The sequence below is a fragment of the Arachis hypogaea genome, chromosome 4 (genome assembly GCF_003086295.3).
Source record: "Arachis hypogaea cultivar Tifrunner chromosome 4, arahy.Tifrunner.gnm2.J5K5, whole genome shotgun sequence".
NCBI lineage: Eukaryota > Viridiplantae > Streptophyta > Magnoliopsida > Fabales > Fabaceae > Arachis > Arachis hypogaea.
In genome coordinates, this window is record NC_092039.1 from 76,187,035 (window position 1) to 76,211,191 (window position 24,157).

The 24,157-nt window shown below is 39.4% G+C and overlaps 1 non-coding gene across 1 annotated transcript; it reads right to left on the reverse strand.

Moving 5' to 3' along the window:
* Positions 1 to 4,890: 4,890 nt before the first annotated feature.
* LOC112798359 (small nucleolar RNA R71) lies at positions 4,891 to 4,998 on the reverse strand. The gene has a single exon (XR_003199974.1). It is a non-coding gene; the product is annotated as a small nucleolar RNA R71 (small nucleolar RNA).
* Positions 4,999 to 24,157: the final 19,159 nt, after the last annotated feature.

Genomic DNA, 24,157 nt, shown 5'->3' on the forward strand with positions numbered 1-24,157 from the left:
TCATGGTGGCTCTTGGTGGTTTACCCCAACGTTAGTGACAAAGGTAAGTGTCACTAACGTTGGCGATCAATTGCTCTCTCCACGTTAGCTTCCACGTTAACTAAGTTAACGTGAGAGTTAACGTGGCTCATGGAGGCTTGGCCAACATTAGTGACAAAGGTGAATGTCACTAACGTTGGCTTCTCTTTTTCTTTCCAACGTTAGAGTCCACGTTAACTAAGTTAACGTGGCAACTAACGTGGCCAATTATGAGCTTGGTCCAACGTTAGTGACAAAGGAGAGTGTCACCAACATTGGCCTTGTTGTCTTCTTCCACGTTAGAGTTTACGTTAACTTAGTTAACGTGACTCTCAACGTGGGCTGTGATGGCTTCGAGGGCGTTATTGGCGATTACCTTTCTCATTAACGTTGCAAGCTAGCTCCCATTCCACGTTAGAGGTCACGTTAGTTGAACTAACGTGAATGCCAACGTGGTTCTTCTTTGCTTCCTTTGTCCTGAAATCAAGCAGCAAAGTGCATCAAAGTTCTAATCCAAGTCATGAGACATGCATCATTCAATTTTTCAAATAATTCATGCAAAATTCTCATGAAATCATGTAAAGTGCACAATGTATGCTTGAAACAAGATGTAAGTGAATATCTACCCAAAACTAGCTTATTTCTTAAGAAAATGCATGAAACTACCCTAAAAACAGTAAAGAAAGGTCAGTAAAACTGGCCAAAATGCCCTGGCATCATGCTGCGATCACGTGAGTAGGGTGAAATAGGGTTTACGCGGATGCGTGGTTGACGCAATCGCGTGGGTTGGGTGTAAGATAGGTGACGCGGATGCGTGAAGCACGTGACCTCGTCGCTGGAATTTGTGCTAGACGCACGATTCCAGCATCGTTTTGGCGCAACTCTCTGTTTGATATATGGGGTCATAATATCAGTGCGATGCGATCGCGTCGCTCACGCTTTCGCGTGGGATGGGTGTTGTGTAAGTGACGCATTCGCGTCAGGGATGCGCACGCGTGGGTTGTTTTGTGCTAACCGCACACTAGCTGCACGATTCCAGCCCAACTTTCTGGGTGTTGGATCTTTACGTCGATATCCAAATCACACGTTCACGTGAGTGACGCGGACGCGTGGGAGGTATGATGAGCGGATAATTTATACACTTTTTGGCATTGTTTTTAGTATGTTTTAGTTAGTTTTTATTATATTTTTATTAGTTTTTAGTTAAAATTCACTTTTCTAGACTTTACTATGAGTTTGTGTGTTTTTCTGTGATTTCAGGTATTTTCTGGCTGAAATTAAGGGACCTGAGCAAAAATATGATTCAGAGGCTGAAAAGGACTGCAGATGTTGTTGGATTCTGACCTCCCTGCACTCAAAGTGGATTTTCTGGAGCTACAGAAGCCCAATTGGCGCGCTTTTAATTGTGTTGAAAAGTAGATATTATGGGCTTTCCAGCAATGTATAATAGTCCATACTTTGCTTGAGATTTGATGGCCCAAACAGGCGTTCCAAGTCAGATCAAGAATTCTGGCGTTTAACGCCAGAACTGGCACAAGAATGGGAGTTAAACGCCCAAACTGGCACAAAAGCTGGTGTTTAACTCCAAGAAAAGTCTCTACACATGAAAGCTTTAATGCTCAGTCCAAGCACACACCAAGTGGGCCCAGAAGTGGATTTTTATGTAATTTACTCATCTTTGTAAACCCTAAGCTACTAGTTCTCAACAAATAGGACCTTTTGCTATTGTATTTTTCATCTTTGGATCACTTTAGATCTTTTGATCATCTTTGGACGTCTAGTTCTTAGATCATGGGAGGCTGGCCATTCGGCCATGCCTAGACCTTGTTCTTATGTATTTTCAACGGTAGAGTTTCTACACACCATAGATTAAAGTGTGGAGCTCTGCTGTACCTCAAGTATTAATGCAATTACTATTGTTCTTCTATTCAATTCAGATTATTCTTGTTCTAAGATATCACTTGTTCCTCAACTTGATGAATGTGATGATCCGTGACACTCATCATCATTTTCACCTATGAACGTGTGCCTGACAACCACCTCCGTTCTACCTTAGATTGAGTGGATATCTCTTGGATTCCTTAATCAGAATCTTCGTGGTATAAGCTAGAATTGATGGCGGCATTCTTGAGAATCCGGAAGGTCTAAACCTTGTCTGTGGTATTCTGAGTAGGATTCAATAATTGAATAACTATGACGAGCTTCAAACTCACGATTGTGGGGCGTTAGTGATAGACGCAAAAGAATCACTGGATTCTATTCCGACATAATCGAGAACCGACAGATGAATAGCCGTGCTGTGACAGAGCGCGTTGAACATTTTCACTGAGAGGACGGGACTGTAGCCACTGACAACGGTGATGCCCAACATACAGCTTGCCATGGAAAGGAGTAAGAAGGATTGGATGAAGACAGTAGGAAAGTAGAGAGACGGAAGGGACAAAGCATCTCCATACGCTTATCTGAAATTCTCACCAATGAATTACATAAGTATCTCTATCTTTATTTTATGTTTTATTCATCTTTTAGTCATTAATCCTCCATAACCATTTGAATCCGCCTGACTGTGATTTACAAGATGACCATAGCTTGCTTCATACCAACAATTTCCGTGGGATCAACCCTTACTCGCGTAAGGTTTATTACTTGGACGACCCAGTGCACTTGCTGGTTAGTTGTGTGAAGTTGTGATAAAGAGTTGAGATTGCAATTGAGTGTACCATGTTGATGGCACCATTGATGATCACAATTTCGTGCACCAAGTTTTTGGCGCCGTTGCCGGGGATTGTTTGAGTTTGGACAACTGACGGTTCATCTTGTTGCTTAGATTAGGTATTTTTCTTCAGAATTTTTAAGAATGAATTCTAGAGTTTCAAGGTGATGTTTTCATCATCACCAAAGCTGATTGATTCTCATCAATTTAGCTCTTTAATGCAATGTCCTGCTGAAGCTTGGCTAGCCATGTCTAATTTCTTTAGACTAAAGCTTTAGACTAACATTGCATGATTCCTGGAATTCTTATTAAAAATTTTGAATCTCTTTATTTTATTTTCCATATAATTTTCGAAAAATCCAAAAAAAATTTATAAAATCTTAAAACCCAAAATAATTTTATGCTTCTTGTTTGAGTCTAGTGTCTAATTTTAAGTTTGGTGTCCATTGCATGTTTTTAGTCTTCTAATTTTCGAAAATTACATACATTATGTTCTTCATTGATCTTCAAGTTGTTCTTGATGATTTCCTTGCTCTAATCTTTAAATTCTCTTGTCTTGAGTGTTTTGTTGTTTCTCATATGCATTCTCAATTTGTTAGTGTCAGTAGTATACAAACTTCTAAGTTTGGTGTCTTGCATGCATTGTTTATTTGATTTTAGTCTCATTTTGATTATTTCTCATCATTAAAAACTAAAAAAAAAATTTAATTTGTGTCTTTTCAAGTCAATAATACAAAGAATTAAAGATTCAAAACATACAGCAGAGGAATTACACAGAAAAAGTTGGGCGTTCAAAACGCCCAATGAGGAAGGAAAACTGGCGTTTAAACGCCATCCAGGGTACCTGGCTAGGCGTTTAATGCCCAAAAGGGTAGCATTTTGGGCGTTAAACGCCAGAATGGATACCATTCTGGGCGTTTAACGCCAGGATGGCACAAGAGGGAAGATTTTGTTTTTAATTCTAATTTTTTTCAAGTTTTCATAATTTTTTCAAAATCAAATCTTTTTCAAATCATATCTTTTCAATCATATATTTTCAAAATCAATTTCTTTCCATTTTCAAAAATGCTTGCTAACAATTAATGATTTGATTCAACATTTCAAGTATGCTGCCTTTTCTATTGAGAAAGGTTTAATGTCTGAATCATATCTTTTAAATTTCTTGTTAACCAAGTCATTAATTTTAAAAATCAAATCTTTTTAAATTGTTTTTCAATCATATATTTTCAATCATATCTTTTTAAAAACTATAACTTTTCAATCATATCTTCTTAATCACATCTTTTTCAAAATAGTTTTCAATCATATCTTTTTTATTTCTACTTTCAAAAATCTTTTTCAAAAATCACTTTATTTTTTTCCCAACTTTAATTTTCAAAAATCATTCTTCAATTTTTCAAAATGCTTTTAAAATCTTTTTAATTTATTTTTAAAAATTCTTCCCCTATTCTCACATCCTTCTATTTATGGACTAACACTCCTCCTCAATGCACAATTCGAACTCTATCCCTCTTGATAAGTTCGAATTCTTATACCTCCTCCTTCTATTCTTCTTTTCCTCTGACACCTCACGGAATCTCTATACTGTGACATAGAGGATTCCATATTTTCTTGTTCTCTTCTCTTTCATATGAGCAGGAACATAGACAAAAGCATTCTTGTTGAGGCTGACCCTGAACCTAAAAGGACCTTGAAGCGAAAGCTAAGAGAAGCTAAAGCACAACCTAACAGAAATCTTCAGACAAGAAGAAGACATGGCAGCCGAACACAACAACAATGCCAACAATGCAAGGAAGGTGCTGGGTGATTTTACTGCACCTACTCCCAACTTCTATGGGAGAAGCATCTCTATCCCTGCCATTGGAGCAAACAACTTTGAGCTTAAGCCTCAATTAGTTTCTCTAATGCAACAGAATTGCAAGTTCCATAGACTTCCATTGGAAGATCCTCATCAGTTTTTAGCTGAATTCTTGCAAATCTGTGACACTGTCAAGACCAATGGGGTTGACCCTGAGGTCTACAGACTTATTCTATTCCTTTTTGCTGTAAGAGACAGAGCTAGGACATGGTTGGACTTACAACCTAAAGAAAGCCTGAACTCTTGGGAAAAGCTAGTCAATGCCTTTTTGGCAAAGTTCTTTCCACCTCAAAAATTGAGTAAGCTTAGAGTGGAAGTCCAAACCTTTAGACAGAAGGAAGGTGAATCCCTCTATGAAGCTTGGGAAAGATACAAACAATTGATCAGAAAGTGTCCCTCTAACATGCTTTCTGAATGGAGCATCATAGGTATCTTCTGTGATGGTCTGTCTGAACTATCCAAGATGTCATTGGACAGCTCTGCTGGAGGATCTCTGGTGGACGAAATTGTGATCTATATTCTTTGTACTTGTATGAAATTTAATAATTGGCTCTATTTGAAGTCACAAATTCGTTCAACTAACCAGCAAGTGTACTGGGTCGTCCAAGTAATAAACCTTACGTGAGTAAGGGTCGATCCCACAGAGATTGTTGGTATGAAGCAAGCTATGGGTACCTTGTAAATCTCAGTTAGGCAGATTAAAAGGTTTTGGGTTTCGAAAATTAATAAATAAATAGAAAATAAAAGGGATAGAAATACTTATGTAAATCAATAGTGGGAATTTCAGATAAGTGTATGGAGATGTTGTGCTCCTCTTGAATCTCTACTTTCTTATTACATTCATCCAATCCTTCCTACTCCTTTCCATGGCAAGCTGTATGTAGGGCATCACCGTTGTCAATGGCTACATCTCATCCTCTCAGTGAAAATGTTCCTATGCTCTGTCACAGCACGGCTAATCATCTGTCGGTTCTCAATCAGGTTGGAATAGAATCCCTTGATTCTTTTGCGTTTGTCATCACGCCCAGCCTTCAGGAGTTTGAAGCTCGTCACAGTCATTCAATCCTAGAATCCTACTCAGAATACCATAGACAAGGTTTAGACTTTCCGGATCCTCATGAATGCCGCCATCTATCTAGCTTATACCACGAAGATTCTGTTGGGGAATCTAAGAGATATGCGTCCGGCCTAGAGTAGAACGGAAGTGGTTGTCAGTCACGCGCATTCATAGGTGAGAATGATGATGAGTGTCACGGATCATCACATTCATCAAAGTTAAGTGTAACGTATATCTTGGAATAAGGATAGAAGAGAATTGAATAGGAAGTAATAATAATTGTATTGAAACTTGAGATACAGCAGAGCTCCACACCCTTAACCTATGGTGTGCAGAAACTCCACTGTTGAAAATACATAAGTAAAAGGTTCAGGCATGACCGAATGGCCAGCCCCCAAAATGTGATCAATAGTCTCCTAAGATGAAGAATAAAACAAAACTGAGACCAAAGATATCTAATACAATAGTAACTTATCCTATTTATACTAGACTAGCTACTAGGGTTTACATGAGTAAGTATTTGATGCATAAATTTACTTCCGGGGCCCACTTGGTGTATGTTTGGGCTGAGCTTGATCTATCCACGAGCTGAGACTTTTCTTGGAGTTGAACTCCAAGTTATAACGTGTTTTGGGCGTTCAACTCCGGATCATGACGTTTTTCTGGCGTTTAACTCTAGACAGCAGCACGTACTTGGCGTTCAACGCCAAGTTACGTCATTAATTTCCGAATAAAGTATGGACTATTATATATTGCTGGAAAGCTCTGGATGTCTACTTTCCAACGCCATTGAGAGTGCGCCAATTTGAGTTCTGTAGCTACAAAAAATTCATTTCGAGTGCAGGGAGGTCAGATTCCAACAACATCAGCAGTCCTTTTGTCAGCCTTTTTCAGAGTTTTGCTCAAGTCCCTCAATTTCAGCCAGAAATTACCTGAAATCACAGAAAAATACACAAACTCATAGTAAAGTCCAGAAATGTGAATTTAACATAAAAACTAATGAAAACATCCCTAAAAGTAGCTTGAACTTACTAAAAACTACCTAAAAACAATGCCAAAAAGCGTATAAATTATCCGCTCATCAATCTCTTTATCTGAAGAAAATGCCTGAAGAAGTTCAAGAACTCATTGAAATGGTTGCAAATAACCAATTCATGTACACTTCTGAAAGGAATCTTGTGAACAATGGGACGAATCAGAAGAAAGGAGTTCTTGAGATTGATACTCTGAATGCAATATTGGCTCAGAACAAAATATTGACTCAGCAAGTCAATATGATTTCTCAAAGTCTGTCTGGAATACAAGCTCCACCAGGCAGTACTAAGGACGCTTCATCTGAAGAAGAAGCTTATGATCCTGAGAACCCTTCAATGGAAGAGGTGAATTACATGGGAGAACCCTATGGAAACACCTATAATCCTTCATGGAGAAATCATCCAAATCCCTCATGGAAGGATCAACAGAGACCTCAACAAGTTGTCCCCAAAAAGAGAGGCATGATAGTGGTTCATAATGAAAAGAATAAACTGGTTCCTACAAGAACAGTTACAGGGTAACGCATGTGTATTGACCATAGAAGGCTCAATACAGCCACGAGAAAGGATCATTTTCCTTTACCATTCATAGACCAAATGCTAGAAAGACTAGCGGGTCATGATTATTACTGCTTTTTGGACGGCTATTTAGGCTATAACCAAATTGCAGTAGATCCTCAGGACCAAGAGAAAACAACATTTACATGTCCTTCTGGAGTATTTGCCTACAGAAGGATGCCTTTTGGTCTGTGCAATGCACCTGCAACCTTCCAGAGGTGCATGCTCTCTATCTTCTCAGATATGGTAGAGAAATTTCTAGAAGTCTTCATGGATGACTTTTTAGTATTTGGAGACTCATTCAGCTCATGCCTTAACCATTTAGCACTTGTTCTGAAAAGATGCCAAGAGACCAACCTAGTTTTAAACTAGGAGAAATGTCATTTTATGGTGACTGAAGGAATTATCCTTGGGCATAAAATTTCAAGCAAGGGAATAAAGGTGGATCAAGCAAAGGTGGAGGTAATTGAAAAATTACCACCACCTGCCAATGTTAAGGCAATTAAAAGCTTTCTGGGACATGCAGGATTCTACAGGAGGTTTATAAAGAATTTTTCAAAAATTGCAAAACCTCTAAGCAACCTACTAGCTGCTGACACACCATTTGTGTTTGACACACAGTGTCTGCAGGCATTTGAGACCCTAAAAGCCAAGCTGGTCACAACACCAGTTATCTCTGCACCAGACTGGACATTGCCATTCAAACTAATGTATGATGCCAGTGACCATACCATTGGTGCAGTGTTGGGACAGAGGCATAACAAACTTCTGTACGTCATTTATTATGCTAGCCGTGTTCTAAATGACGCACAGAAAAATTACACAACCACAGAAAAAGAGTTACTTGCAGTGGTCTATGCCATTGACAAGTTTAGATCCTATTTGGTAGGGTTAAAAGTGATTGTGTACACTGACCATGCTACTCTTAAATACTTACTCACAAAGCAGGATTCAAAACCCAGACTCATAAGGTGGGTGCTGCTTCTGCAAGAGTTTGATATAGAAATAAGAGACAGAAAAAGGACAGAGAACCAAGTAGCTGATCATCTGTCCCGAATAGAACCAGTAGCCGGGGCGTCCCTCCCTTCTACTGAGATCTCTGAGACCTTTCCAGATGAGCAACTCTTTGCCATTCAGGAAGCTCCATGGTTTGCAGACATTGCAAACTATAAAGCTGTGAGGTTCATACCACAGGAGTACAGCAGAGTGCAAAGAAAAAAATTAATTTCAGATGCCAAGTACTACCTATGGGATGAGCCATATCTCTTTAAGAGATGTGAAGACGGAATAATCCGTAGATGTGTACCTAGAGAGGAAGCACAAAGAATCCTGTGGCATTGCCATGGATCACAGTATGGGGGACATTTTGGAGGTGAGCGAACAGCCACCAAGATCCTTTAATGTGGATTCTACTGGCCTACTCTCTATAGGGATGCCCGAGAGTTTGTGCATAACTATGACAGTTACCAAAGAGCTGGTAACTTGCCTCATGGTTACACCATACCTCAACAAGGGATCTTAGAGATTGAATTGTTTGATGTATGGGGAATTGACTTCATGGGTCCCTTCCCACCATCATACTCAAACACTTATATTCTGGTGGCAGTAGACTATGTATCTAAATGGGTAGAAGCAATTGCCACACCCAATAATGATACCAAGATCGTGCTGAAATTCCTCCAGAAATACATCTTCAGCAGGTTTGGTGTTCCCAGAGTACTAATCAGTGATGGGGGCACTCATTTCTACAATAAACAGCTGTACTCTGCTATGGTTCGATATGGAATTAGCCACAAAGTAGCAACTCCGTATCATCCACAGACAAATGGGCAAGCTAAAGTCTCTAATAGAGAGCTAAAAAGAATCCTAGAACGGACTGTTATTGCCCGTAGAAAGGATTGGGCAAAGAACTTGGATGATGCTCTGTGGGCATACAGAACAGCATTCAAGACTCCTATAGGAACCTCTCCATACATACTTGTGTATGGGAAGGCCTGTCATCTGCCCGTGGAACTGAAACATAAAGCCTACTGGGCAACCAGATTCCTAAACATGGATGCTAAGTTAGCTGGTGAAAAAAGATTGCTCCAGCTAAATGAGCTAGAGGAGTTCAGATTCAGTGCCTTTGAAAATGCAAAAATCTATAAGGAAAAGGCAAAGAAGTGGCCTGACAAAAAGTTGTCATCCAGAGTCTTTAAACCAGGACAAAAAGTTCTGCTCTTCAACTCTAGGCTCACACTATTCCCAGGAAAACTTAAATCCTGATGGAGGGGTCCGTATGTGATTACAAGAGTGTCACCATATGGATATGTTGAGCTTCAGGATATTGATTCTGATAAAAAGTTCATTGTTAATGGACAGAGGATCAAACATTATCTTGAAAGCAATTTTGAGCAAGAATGCTCAAAGCTGAGGCTTGAATGAATCTCAGTAAAAGGTCCAGCTAAAGACGATAAAGAAGCGCTTGCTGGGAGGCAACCCAGTCATTAGTAGGTTATCTGTTGTATTTAATAAAAGTTTGATACATATTCTCAAAGGGTGATCATCAAAATTGAAGGAATTCACAGAGTTACAGAAGGATTCAGTGCAAAAAGTAGAGAAAAGGATCTTGCTGGCGAAAAAATGCCAGTAAGGGGTGCTCTGGGCATTAAACGCCAGAATGGGCACCATTCTGGGCGTTTAACCCCAGTAAAGGTACCATTTTGGGTGTTAAATGCCAGAATGAGCACCATTCTGGGCGTTTAACGCCAGGTGTGCAGCATCCTGGGCGTTTAGCAAAACGCCTAGTGAAGAAGGGATTTCTGGCGTTTAACGCCAGCCAGGGCTGGGCGTTAAACGCCCAAATTGGCCAACATTTGGGCGTTAAATGCCAGAATGGATACCATTCTGGGCGTTTAACGCCAGATAGGTGGGGGACAGAGATTTTGCTTTCCACTTCAAATTTTTTCAAACTTTCCTGTTTTGATCCATAATTTTCTACATAAACACATTTCAAACTTTCATCATTAACCTTCAAATTTTCAAAAATCAAAATCATTCTTTAAATCTCTTTCAAATCCTTTCCAAATCTTCTTCAAAAACTCAAACATCTCTCAAATTCTTTCCATATCTTCTCAAATCTCTTTCAAAATTTTCGAAATCTCTCCCCCTTCCTTATAAATACACGTTCGGCCATTCCCTTTTCCCCACCATTCGAATTTGCTCTCCCCCTCTCCCTCCTCTTTACTTTCTTTCTTTTTGCTTGAGGACAAGCAAACCTCTAAGTTTGGTGTGTGTTTTTCCGTGATCACTAAGCTAAGGCTCTTCAAGATCATGGCTCCCAAGGGAAAACAAACCAATTCAAGAGGCAAGAAAGAGAACACTCTAAAGGACCTTTGGAGTCAAGAGAGGTTCTTAACCAAAGAACATGCAGACCATTACCACAAAATAATAGGTCTAAGGTCAGTGATCCCGGAAGTTAAATTTGATCTGAAAGAAGATGAATACCCGGAAATCCAAGAGCAAATTTGAAATAGAGGATGGGAAGTTCTAACCAACCCTGAGACAAAGGTTGGAAGAAACATGGTTCAGGAATTCTACTCAAATTTGTGGCTGACAGATAAGCAGAGAATGACTGGAACCGCTTTTCATACCTATAGAACCATGGTCAGAGAGAGAATTATTTACTTCCATCTGGACAAAATAAGAGAGGTCTTCAAATTGCCTCAACTGCAAGATGATCCTGAATCCTTTAATAGAAGAATGGTGAGAGCAGATAAGAGGTTAGATCAAGTTCTAGAGGACATATGCCTCCTTGGAACTAAGTGGACAACCAATTCAAAAGGTGTCCCAAACCAACTCAAGAGGGGAGATCTCAAACCAATTGCAAGAGGTTGGCTAGACTTCATTGGGCGTTCCATATAACCCACTAGCAACTGTTCTGAGGTCACTATCAAGAGAGCAGTGATGATTCATTGCATTATGCTAGGAAAAGAAGTAGAGGTTCATCATCTGATTGCTTGTGAGATTTACACAATTGCAAATAAGAATTCCACTGAAGCCAAACTAGCTTACCCAAGCTTAATCTCTTTGCTATGTAAAGATGCTGGGGTGAGGATGGGAGTAGATGAATTCATCCCAATTGAACATCCAATCACCAAGAAGTCAATGGAAGGACAAATGCAAGATAATTCTATCAAAAGGAGGGCGCAGGAGTTCCTCCCTGCGCTCCCTGAAATTGACTACTGGACCCACCTAGAAGCATCTGTTGCGAAGCTGCAAGAAGCTATGGAACAAATTAAGGAAGAATAGCAGAATCAAAACTGCATGCTCTGCAAATTGCTGAAGGAACAAGAGAAGCAGGGGCGTGAGCTACAGGAGCTGAAGCGCTAGAAGCTCTCCCTTGAAAGGTCAAATACCCCACAAGTTGAGGGAGCATCCACTTCTCAAGATCAAGGTTGTTGAGTCCTAACTCTTTGATAACCTCTATCATTAGGAGTCTATTTTAGAGTCATTTAAATTTTTGTTTTCTATTACTATTAGTCTTATCTTATGTTTATCTTTGAGTCTTGTTCTTAATTCATGATTAATAAAATTTAATGTCTATGCCTTAAAGCTATGAATGTCCTATGAATCCATCACCTTTCTTCAATGAAAAATGCTTTAATCACAAAAGAACAAGAAGTGCAGGATTTCGAATTCATCTCTGAAACTAGTTGAATTAGCTTGATGTGGTGACAATACTTTCTGTTTTCTGAATGAATGCTTGAACAGTGCATATGTCTTTTGAATTTGTTGATTAAAGAATGTTAAACTTGTTGGCTCTTGAAAGAATGATGGAAAAGGAGAAATGTTATTGAGGATCTGAAAAATCATCAAATTGATTCTTGAAGCAAGAAAAAGCAGTAAAAAAAAACAAGTTTAAGGTGATCCAAGGCAAAAAGAGTGTGCTTAAGAACCCTGGACACCTCTGATTGGGGACTCTAGCAAAGCTGAGTCACAATTTGAAAAGGTTCACCCAGTCATGTGTCTGTGGCATGTATGTATCCGGTGGTAATACTGGAAGACAGAGTGCTTTGGGCCACAGCCAAGACTCATAAAGTAGCTATGTTCAAGAATCATGATACTTAACTAGGAGAATCAATAACACTATCTGAGTTCTGAGTTCCTATAGATGCCAATCATTCTAAACTTCAAAGGATAAAGTGAGATGCCAAAACTGTTCAGAAGCAAAAAGCTACTAGTCCCGCTCATCTAATTGGAGCTAAGTTTCTTTGATATTTTGGAGTCTATAGTATATTCTCTTCTTTTTATTCTATTTTGTTTTTTAGTTGCTTGGGAACAAGCAACAATTTAAGTTTGGTGTTGTAATGAGCGGATAATTTATACGCTTTTTGGCATTATTTTTAGTATGTTTTTAGTATGTTTTAGTTATTTTTTATTACATTTTTATAGTTTTTAGTTAAAATTCACTTTTCTGGGCTTTACTATGAGTTTGTGTGTTTTTCTGTGATTTCAGGTATTTTCTGGCTGAAATTGAGGGACCTGAGCAAAAATCTGATTCAGAGGCTGAAAAAGGACTACAGATGCTGTTGGATTCTGACCTCCCTGCACTCGAAGTGAATTTTCTAGAGCTGCAGAAGCCCAATTAGTGCGCTCTCAATTGCGTTGGAAGGTAGACATCCTGGGCTTTCCAGCAATGTATAATAGTCCATACTTTGCTCGAGATTTGATGACTCAAACTGGAGTTGCAAATCAGCTTCAGAATTCCCGGCGTTTAACGCCGGAACTGGCACAAAAATTGGAGTTAAACGCCCAAACTGGCACAAAAGCTGGCATTTAACTCCAGAAAAAGTCTCTACACATGAAAGCTTCAATGCTCAGCCCAAGCACACACCAAGTGGACCCCGGAAGTGGATTTTTACGTCATTTACTCATTTCTGTATATCCTAGGTTACTAGTTCACTATAAATAGGATATTTTGACATTGTATCTTTACCTCATGACATTTTTACACGTTTCATATTGTACCTTCTACAGCATGAGTCTCTAAACCCCATGGTTGGGGGTAAGGAGCTCTGTTGTGTCTTGATGGATTAATGCAATTACTACTGTTTTTCATTCAATCACGCTTGCTTCTATTCTAAGATATCACTTGTTCTTCAACTTGATGAATGTGATGATCCGTGACACTCATCATCATTCTCACCTATGAACGTGTGCCTGACAACCACCTCCGTTCTACTTTAGATTGAGTGAATATCTCTTGGATTCCTTAATCAGAATCTTCGTGGTATAAGCTAGAGTTGATGGCGGCATTCAAGAGAATCCGGAGGGTCTAAACCTTGTCTGTGGTATTCTGAGTAGGATTCAAGGATTGAATGACTGTGACGAGCTTCAAACTTATGAAGGCTGGGCATTAGTGACAGACGCAAAAGAATCACTGGATTCTATTCCAACCTGATTGAGAACCGACAGATGATTAGCCGTGCTGTGACAGAGCGCGTTGAACATTTTCACTGAGAGGATGGGAGGTAGCCATTGACAACGGTGAAACCCTACATACAGCTTGCCATGGAAGGAGCCTTGCGTGCATGAAGAAGAAGATAGTAGGAAAGCAGAGATTTAGAAGATAGAGCATCTCCAAAACCTCAACCTGTTCTCCATTACTGCAAAACAAGTATCTATTTCATGTTCTTCTACTTTTCACAATTAAACCTGAGAATTATTGATATCCTGACTAAGAGTTACAAGATAACAATAGCTTGCTTCAAGCCGACAATCTCCGTGGGATCGATCCTTACTCACGTAAGGTATTACTTGGACGACCCAGTGCACTTGCTGGTTAGTTGTGCGGGATTGCAAAAGTGTGATTGCAATTTCGTGTACCAGCTGATGAGATGCAAAATATAAGCATTAGTACTGAGAAGAGTTATTGACGAAGGAGGGTAAGAAGAGGTGGAAGAACGATCATACCATGGTGGGTTGTCTCCCACCCAGCACTTTACTTTAACGTCCTTAAGTTGGACGCTCGACTAGCTCAGTCTTCTGCTGTGGGCAGATCTTCCAAGAGAAAGATCTCTAGTTCCTGGTTTTTCGCCATCTTTTTCCCATGGAATAACTTCAAGCGATGTTCATTGACTTTGATAAGTTCAGAGCTTGAAGGATGGCTCAAGTGAAAGACTCCGTATGGTTCCACCTTCTCTACTCAATAGGGACCATCCCATCTGGATCTCAGCTTTCCTGGCATGAGTCGCCTTCTGGAGTTGTAAAGTAGGACTAAGTTCCCAGGTTGGAATTCTCTTCTCTTAATGCACTTGTCATGCATAGCCTTCACCTTCTCTTTATACAGCCTGGAGTTTTCATAAGCTTCTAGGTGAAGGTTCTCTAATTCTTGCAGTTGCAACTTCCATTCAGCTCCGGCTCTCTCATAATCCATGTTGCATTCCTTTACTGCCCAGAAGGCATTGTGTTCTAACTCAACTGGGAGATGACAAGCCTTTCCATAAACCAAGCGGAAAAGACTCATCCCAATCGGTGTCTTGTATGCTGTCCGATGTGCCCAAATCGTGTCTTGGAGCCTGATGCTCCAGTCCTTCCTATGAGGCTTGACTACCTTTTGCAGTATGCGCTTTATCTCTCTATTATACACCTCTGCTTGCCCATTAGTCTGGGGGTGATAGGCTATTGATACTTTATAAATTATCCCATGCCTCTTTAGTAAACCTGTCAGTCTCCTGTTACAAAAGTGAGTGCCTTGATCGCTCACGATTGCTCGTGGTGATTCAAAGTGACAAATAATATGGTTTCTAACAAAGGAAACAACAGTGTTAGCATCATCAGTACGGGTAGGAATTACTTCCACTCATTTAGAAACATAATCTACAGCTAACAGTATATAAAGGTGGCCATTAGAATTTGGAAATGGACCCATGAAGTCAATGCCCCAAACATTAAAAGCATAATTTGTTGAGGCATTTCATCCCTCTGGGATATATTACCAAACCTTTGGCATGGAGGACAAGATTTACAAAGATCAGCAGCATCTTTAAAAAGAGTAGGCCACCATAATCCACAGTCTAAAACTTTTCTAGCAGTTCGTTGAGGGCCAAAATGTCCTCCACTCTCAGATGAGTGGCAAGCCTCTAAAATGGACTGGAATTCTGATTGAGGTATACACCGTCTAATTACCTGGTCAGCACCACACCTCCACAGATATAGGTCATCCCATACATAGTATTTGGACTCGCTTTTCAGCTTGTTTCTCTGATGCTTAGTAAAATTGGGAGGAAAAGTATGGCTAACTAGATAATTAGCTACATGTGCATACCAAGGGGCTACATCAGATACTGCTTGTAAGCTATCAAATGGGAAATTATCATTGATAGGAATGGAGTCATCTTTAATGTGCTCAAGGTGACTTAAGTGGTCAGCCACTAAATTTTGGTTACCACTTCTATCTTTAATTTCCAGATCAAATTCTTGCAGCAGTAGCATCCAACGTATTAGCCTTGGTTTAGACTCCTTTTTGCTAATAAATATTTTAGAGCTGTATGGTCTGAGTACACTACTACCTTAGTACCAAGTAAATAGGCTCATAATTTATCCAGAGCAAAAACGATAGCTAGAAGCTCTTTTTCAGTAGTAGTGTAATTAGATTGAGCAGCATCTAAAGTCTTAGATGCATAAGCAATTACAAAAGGGTCGCTACCTTCATGTTGAGCCAGTGCTGCTCCTACTGCATGATTGGAGGCATCACACATGATTTCAAATGGTTGACTCCAGTCTGGTCCCCTCACAATTGGAGCTTGAGTCAAGGCAGTCTTTAGCTTATCAAACGCTTGTTTGCAATCTTCACTGAACTCGAACTCAATGTCTTTCTGCAGTAGTCTGGATAAGGGTAGTGCTACCTTACTAAATTCCTTAATGAATCTCCTGTAAAAACCTGCATGGCTAAGGAATGAATGGACTTTCCTCACAGAGGAGGGGTAACGTAAACTAGAAATAACATCTACCTTTGCTGGGTCTACAGAGATACCAGTATCAGAAACAACATGTCCTAGAACAATACCTTGTTTTACCATAAAATGACACTTTTCAAAATTTAAAACAAGGTTTGAACTAATGCACCTGTCCAATACTTTAGACAAACTATTCAAGCAAAGGTTAAATGAATCACCATAAACGCTAAAGTCATCCATAAAAACTTCCATACAGGTCTCAATAAGATCAGAGAAAAGACTCATCATACACCTTTGGAAAGTAGCTGGTGCATTGCACAAGCCAAAGGGCATTTTTTTATAAGCATAAGTCCCAAAAGGACATGTAAAAGTAGTCTTTTCCTGATCTTCAGGAGCTATATGGATTTGAAAATAACCTGTATAACCATCTAAAAAGCAGTAGTGAGATTTACCTGACAGGCGATCAAGCATCTGATCAATGAATGGCAAGGGATAATGATCCTTGCGAGTGGCTTGGTTGAGACGCCTGTAGTCAATGCAAACTCTCCATGCATTCTACACTCTGGTTGTCAAACGTTCTCCTTGCTCATTCCTTATTATTGTGACTCCAGATTTCTTGGGCACCACTTGTACTGGGCTGACCCATTCGCTATCTGAAATGGGGTAAATGATATCTGCTTCAAGTAGTCTGGTTACTTCCTTCTTGACAACTTCTAAGATGGTGGGATTCAATCTTCTCTGAGGTTGACGGACAGGCTTTGCTCCTTCTTCTAAGAATATTCTATGCTCACAAACTTGAGGTCTGATGCCTACTATATCTGCCAAGCTCCATCCAATTACTTTTTTATGCGTCCTCAATACACTAAGCAGTTGTTCTTGTTTTTGGAAAGTGAGCTCTCTTGCAATGATAACTGGAAACTTCTGCTTGTCCTCAAAGTATGCATACTTGAGGTGTAGAAGAAAGGGCTTTAATTCCATTTTCCGCACATGGTTTGGTTCTGGATTCTCTAGGGTTGGTGAAAATGATAATGAATTTTCAGTATGTTCAGAGGGTGTCCCCACACTTGGATCTTGCTCCATGTGACTCTCTTCTATTTCTTCTTGGTGAGTTGCAGCTATAATTTCATCAATGATGTCACATTGGAATATGGAGTGATCTTCTGGGGGATGCTTTATAGCTTCATCCAGATTGAAGCTCACTGTTCTGCCATCTACATCAAAGGAATAGGTACCCGAAAAGGCATCTAGCTTGAATTTTGAAGTCTTCAAAAACGGTCTACCAAGCAGGATTGATGAAGGTCTCCCTGAGTTATTTTGGGGCATCTTCAGGATATAAAAATCAATGGAAAACGTGAGCCCCTTAATGCTCACTAATACATCTTCAGCAATTCCAGCCACTGTGATAATGTTTTTATTTGCTAACACAAAACGAGCTGTCGACCTTTTTAAGGGAGGGAGCCTTAAAGCATTATATATAGACAAGGGCATAATACTCATGCATGCTCCTAAATCACACATACAGTCAGAAAATATCACACCTCCAATGGTACAGTTAACCATGCATGGGCCTGGGTCACTGACGTTGAGATTTTTGCTAGTAAAGAATTTTATAAAAATAGTTGCGTTGTAGATATAGATTCTAAACCAACAGAAATTCCTTCGTGCAAATGTTTTGGTTGTCACAAGTAACAAACCCCTTTGAAATTGATAACCGAGTATTCAAACCTCGGGTCGTCTTCTCAAGGAATTGCAGGGAGGTATGTTCTTATTATTGGCTATGAAAAAGGTAAAATCGGGATTTTGAGGATGAAGAATAAATATGGCAAATAATTTAAATGATAATTAAAATAAATAAATACTGTAAAAAAAACTTTTGGTAAGGTATGAGAGATTGGAAGTCCAGACTTTGTTATTCTTAGCAATAATAATGAAAGTTGAATCTTAATTCCACTTAGTCAACCTTTGCTAAAGCAAGGGAAAGTCAAGGGAGTAATTAGTTGACCTTCGAATCCTATTTAATTCCTAAAAAAAGGTTGGGATTATTGAAGTTCAGTTCAATTAGCAAAGATAACAGTTATCAATTATGTTGAGCTAAGATAACTCCTGAGTTACTGATTTCTTAACCAAGACCAAAAGGAAAGAAAATTATATCTACTGGAATAAAATGTCTTCAGATTGGAAATAATAAAAAGAAACAATCATAAACTTAAATACCTCAAATCACATTAATTAAGAAAATCCTAACATAAAAGTCATAAGCCAAATTCAAAAGATAAATATCAATTAAAGTATAAAGGTGAATAAAAATAGGAACGAAATTAAATAGAAAGGAACATTTAAACCTGGAATGAAGAAGAAAATTGTAAGTTGGAATAATAATAAATCCTAAATCCTTTAAGAGGAATCCTAATCATAATCCTAAGAGAGAGGAGAGAACCTCTCTCACTAAAACTAAATTATGGAAAAGTGAATTATGAAAGTCTGCTCATGAATGGATGCATTCCCCCACTTTATAGCCTCTAATCTGTGTTTTCTGGGCTGAAAACTGGGTCAAAAATAGCCCAGAAGTCACTTGCAGCGGTTTCTGGTCCGTACAGGTCGCGGCCAAGTGACGCGGAGGGGTCACCCACGCGGCCACGCGGATTAAAGTTCGCAGATGCGACGCGTCCGCGTGAATCACGCGTTTGCATTGCCTAGCGTTAGGGCAACTATGGCATATTATATATCAAATCGAAGCCCCGAACGTTAGCTTTCCAACGCAATTGGAACCGCATCGTTTGGACCTCTGTAACTAAAGTTATAACTGTTTGAGTGCGAAGAGGTCGGGCTGGACAGCTTAGCAATTTCTCCAACTTCTTGTATACCTTCCACTTTTGCATGCTTCCTTTCTATCCTCTAAGCCATTCCTGTCCTGTAGTCTTTGAAATCACTTAACACACATATCAAGGCATCTAATGGTAATAAGAGAGGATTAAATATAGGGAACTTAAGGCCAAAGAAGCACGTTTTCAATCAAAGCACATAATTAGGAAGGCAAATGTAAAACCATGCAAATAGTATGAATAAGTGGGTAAAGAATTGATAAAATCCACTCAATTGAGCACAAGATAAACCATGAAATAGTAGTTTATCAGTCACTACATTTTTCAGGTATATTTCCCATTAAAGCAAATATAGAACTACCTAAAGGAATAGTTTCTAATTCATTAATTTTATCTTTATGTATGCACAATTCTTTAGAAACTTTGCGTATTTAGGAATTTGCTAAATAACATCAAAAAGGGGAACAGTTACCTCAACCTTTTTGAAGATCTCTACGATTTTGGGATCAAGTTCCATCTGCTTCCTGGGCTTCTTAGCAAGGTGTGAAAATGGAATAGGAGTGGCGTCTTTTATAGCTTCAGCTTGCTGGGGTTCCGCACTCCTTGGTTGGGCTGCTTCTGCTTCAGCCATGCCTTGTGCTTCATCTTCTTCTTCAACATCCTCTACCTCAGCCGTGTCCGCAGCTGGGGCGTGTTTTGATGGGCTTGATTCCTCTGAATTCCTCTCTTGTAGTGTGGTTCCAGATCTCAGGTTAATGGCATTGATGCCACCCTTGAGGTTGGGTAATGGTTGAGAGGAGAGTCCACCAGAGCTTGAGGACTAGTTGTTAGAGTTATTCAGTGATCCAATCTGTGAAACAAGGGCTTGCAAGGTAGAGTTCAGACCATTTAGAGTAGAAGTAAGGTTGTTTTCCATGGACTACTGTCTCCTATCAATAGATTATAGTAACTCGTCATTAGGAGATGAAGAGGGATAAGTGAACTGAGGGGTCTGCTGTGATGCTTGAGGCTACCTTAGATGAGGTGCTCTGTAGGCTTGATTCTGATTCTGCTGCCTGAAGTTGTTATTATTATTCCATCTCTGGTTTCTATTATTATCTCTGCCTCCTCTGTTATAATTGTCCCTCCAACCTTGGTTGGGGTTATCCTGCCATCCATGGTTGTAGCTGCCACCCTGATTGTACCCTTTATTGGGGCGATCATATAAGTTATAAGTGGTTGCCATAGTATGGTCTTCCTGTTGGAGTTGCGGACACTCATCAGTATAATGACTGTAATCGGCACAAATCCCGCATACTCTTTGTGGAACCAACTGTTGGCTTTGGTGTGGTGGAGAAGGCTGAACTCGCTGAGCTTGTTGTTGACTCAATTGCATCTGCTTCAGTAAGTTGGTCATTTCAAATAAGCTTTGAGTTAGAACAGTAGTCTCTTTGCTAGAGGATACCTCTGCAACAGCTCTTGACCGGCTTTGTTTCTGCCTGTGATTCCTAGTAGATTCAGCTAAGTCGCTGATCAATTGCCATGCCTCTTCCGTAGTCTTGTACTTTTTCATAGACCCATTGCTAGCGCCTTCCAATGTGGTTTTATCTTGAGATTTCATGCCCTGTGTAAAGTAACCGAGCAACACTATCTTGTCAATCATATGGTGGGGACATGTTTCCAGAAGATTATTGAAGCACTCCCAATATTCGTAGAGAGTCTCAGATTCGTCCTGAACGATCATAGAAATGTCTTTCCTTAGTTTATCGGTAACCTCAGCTAGAAAGAATTTCTCTAAAAATTCCTTTCTAAGTTTATCCCAGTTAGAAACGGTTGCTCCAGGTTGAGTGTAGTACCACTCTTTTGCCTTTCCCTCAAGAGAGAATGGGAAAGCTTTTAACAGAATAGAAGTTTTGTCAGTACCATCACGCTTAACAGTAGAACAAGCTGTCTGAAAATCCCTAAGGTGCTTGATAGGCTCTTGAGCAGGTAAGCTATGAAACTTGGGCATCAAGTTGAGTAGTGCAGTCTTTATTTCAAAATCCACAGCCACTATTGGGTGACATGCCTGGTATGGCTGTAGTGTAAAATCAGGGGCTCCAGCCTCTTGGATAGTGACTCTCCTAGGTGCTGCCATGTCACCTGCACGTGAATCAACTAGATCAGTAGAGAGGGAGCTTGTTTCTTCCTTAGATGACGTTTCAGATTCGCCCTCAGAGAGGACTAGCCGATGCCGAGCTTGCCTTATATGTGAAATAGTTCTTTGAATCTCAGGGTCAAATACTGGCAAGCTTGGATCAGGAAGTGAACGCGTCATTTAATGAAAGAAACGTGCAGCTCATAGTAACAAAATAAAAAGAAAAATGCAATTGAATAAATTTCAATCAATAAATTAGCACACTATTGCAACTCCCCGACAACGGCGCCAAAAATTGACGTGAGCAGAAATTGGCAGATTAAGAATTAATTAGAGAAATGGCGTTGCGAGTACAGTTCTTAACCGGCGAAAAATCCACTTATCAATTTAAAAAAAAGAGTTGTCACAAATTTTAGAAATAAAATACTGGGAGTATGAGTCCTAGGTCGTCTCCCAACGAGTTGCAGGAAGATGTGCTATTTTATCAATTAGAGGTTTTCAAAATGGGTTTTGAGTTTGATGAACAAAAAATTAAATTAGAGAATTTATATGATTTAAATAAAATCTTGACCGTGAGAAGATTAATTGAAAGTTCTATCCTTGTTGAAATTTTGTCAAGATCAATTAATAATTAGTCATTGTTTTTATTTAGTTAACCCTCAACGAATGAAGGAAAGTCAAATTAAAAGTCAACTTCTATTCACAAGTCCTAATCCTCTCCCTTGGGAAGGATTAGAGTTAGTGACTAACAAGCCAACCAACAATGAACCAATTACAATTGAACTCTTGAGTATTCCAACTCAAGGTTCTCCTTTTAATCAACTCCCAATCAAGTTGGAGAACTACTCCATCATTATAAATGTAAACTTCACAAAATCAATAAGGGGAATAAGAAGAGACATAATAAATAATGATGAAAGAGATTAATTAAAAGTAAAAATAGTTTTGTATTAATAAACTATGAAAATAATCCAATATCAACTCTGGACAGATTGAGAATACGAAAGAGTAAATGAAAAGTAAATAACAAACTATAATAACTAGTACCGGAGGTAGACTCTTCTCAAAAGCTAAAGCCAAAAATCTTCAATCCTAATTTATGAATGTCAAAAAGAGAAACCTAGGGGAGGAGTAAAATCAGATCTAAAAACTTGAAATTATGCGAAATGAATTGTTGCCCTTGTCTCTGCATGTTCCCTGGCTCTAATCTATGTTTCTGGGCCGAAAACTGGGTTGAAATGCGGCCCAGAATCTATGCCAGTGACTTCTGTAATTTTACGGATCGCGCACGTCACGCGGCCGTGTCGTCCACGCGTTCGTGTCACTCAGCGTTTTTCGTACCACGCGTGTGCATCGTCCATGCATTCGCGTCGTTCGTGCAACTTCCAATCCGCGCGGTCGCATTAGGAACGCGAGCGCGTCACTGTGATTTCTTCCATTTCACGCGGTCGCGTGAGCCATGCGACCGCGTGACTTCTCGCTGGTCATCTCCTTAATTCCTTGTGTTCCTTCCACTTTTGCACGCTTCCTCTTCATTCCTTACGCCATCATTGCCCTATGAAGGCTGAAACACTTAACACACAGATCACGGCATAGAATGGTACGAAAGAAAATAAAAATATACAACTAAAAGGTCTTTAGGAAGCAAGTTTTCAATCATAGAATATTTTTAGGAAGGAATTGTGAATACAATTAATCATATGAATAAGTGGGCTAAGACTTGATAAAACCACACAATTAAACACAATATGAATCATAAAATAGCGATTTATCACTTACACAATGAAATGTTAGTAGTACATGTGCTCTAAGCAAGCAAAATTAAAGATATGAAGGTGCAGAGAAACAGAGACATTTTGGTTGCAAAAATAAGAGGGTGTGCATGATACATTGCATAAAATATAAGTGGCACACCAAACTTAGTGTGACACTTTTACTTGGAGTTGATTGTTAGAGTGATTTCTTCATGAAGAGCCTTTTGAATTGATGGTTCAGTGAGCTCTTCCTTCATGTAATTCTCTGCTTCACTTGAGTTTAGACTTCCTTGATTGTCCTTCTCACTTTCTTGTTCTTCCACTTCCTCTTTTGCACTCAACTATTGACTTAATAACACTTTCATGGAGGAAGTTTGTTGTTCTTCCCAAAATTTCTTCATCTCCTCTTCATATTTCTCAATCACAGATTCAAGTGTTAAGGGTCTTTGGTTCAGGGAGGTTTGTGGAGGTTGTGAGTCTTCATGTTCTTTTATCTCAAGTGGCTTCTGTGGATATGCAGCTTCAGGTTTAATTGCCTCCACCACCTCCTTTTCCATTGAAATTTTACTTGACACAGAGGCTTCCTCATCTTGCTCTTCCACTTTCTCCTTCACATCCACCAAGTGATCTTCATTCTTCTTGCTTAGTGGTTCTGAGTGTTTCCTATGTTCTCCAAATGCTCATCCATCTTCTGAAGAAGGATTTCTTTTTCTCTCCAGGATTGTTGTTGTTCATCCATGAGTTGTTCTTGTCTTTTCAATAATTCTTTGGATTTTTGAAGGGGATCCTCAACTATTAGCTCAAAAGATGAAGGTTGAGAATGAGTTTCTGGATATGTGGGTGCTGTAGTGAAGTTGTTTTGAGTGGTATTGGATGAAGCTTGTGGATTATGAAATAAGTTTTGTGGTTGGTGGAATGAATTGTATGGATCTTGGAAGAGATTTTGTGTTGAGGCATAATCAAGTGATGAACAATCTTCAAATGAGGAACTGGGAGGTGAGGTTGGGCAATTTTGTATGAGTGAATTGAAGGTTTGCTCAAGTGATGATTGCTCTTGATAAGTGGAGTATGAACTGTTGAATGTTACTTGGTTTTGATCCTCCCACCCACAAATTCATCACAGTGTGGATTATTTTGTGGCATGGATAAACAATCTTCCAAGTATGCTCTGGCAGCACAATCAAGTGATAATGTCCTTAAATAATTAGAATGTGAATCATTGCATTTTCCTTCACAGCCATCATTTGTGTACGTGCCATCACAGTATGAGTCACTTTGTGGCTCTGGA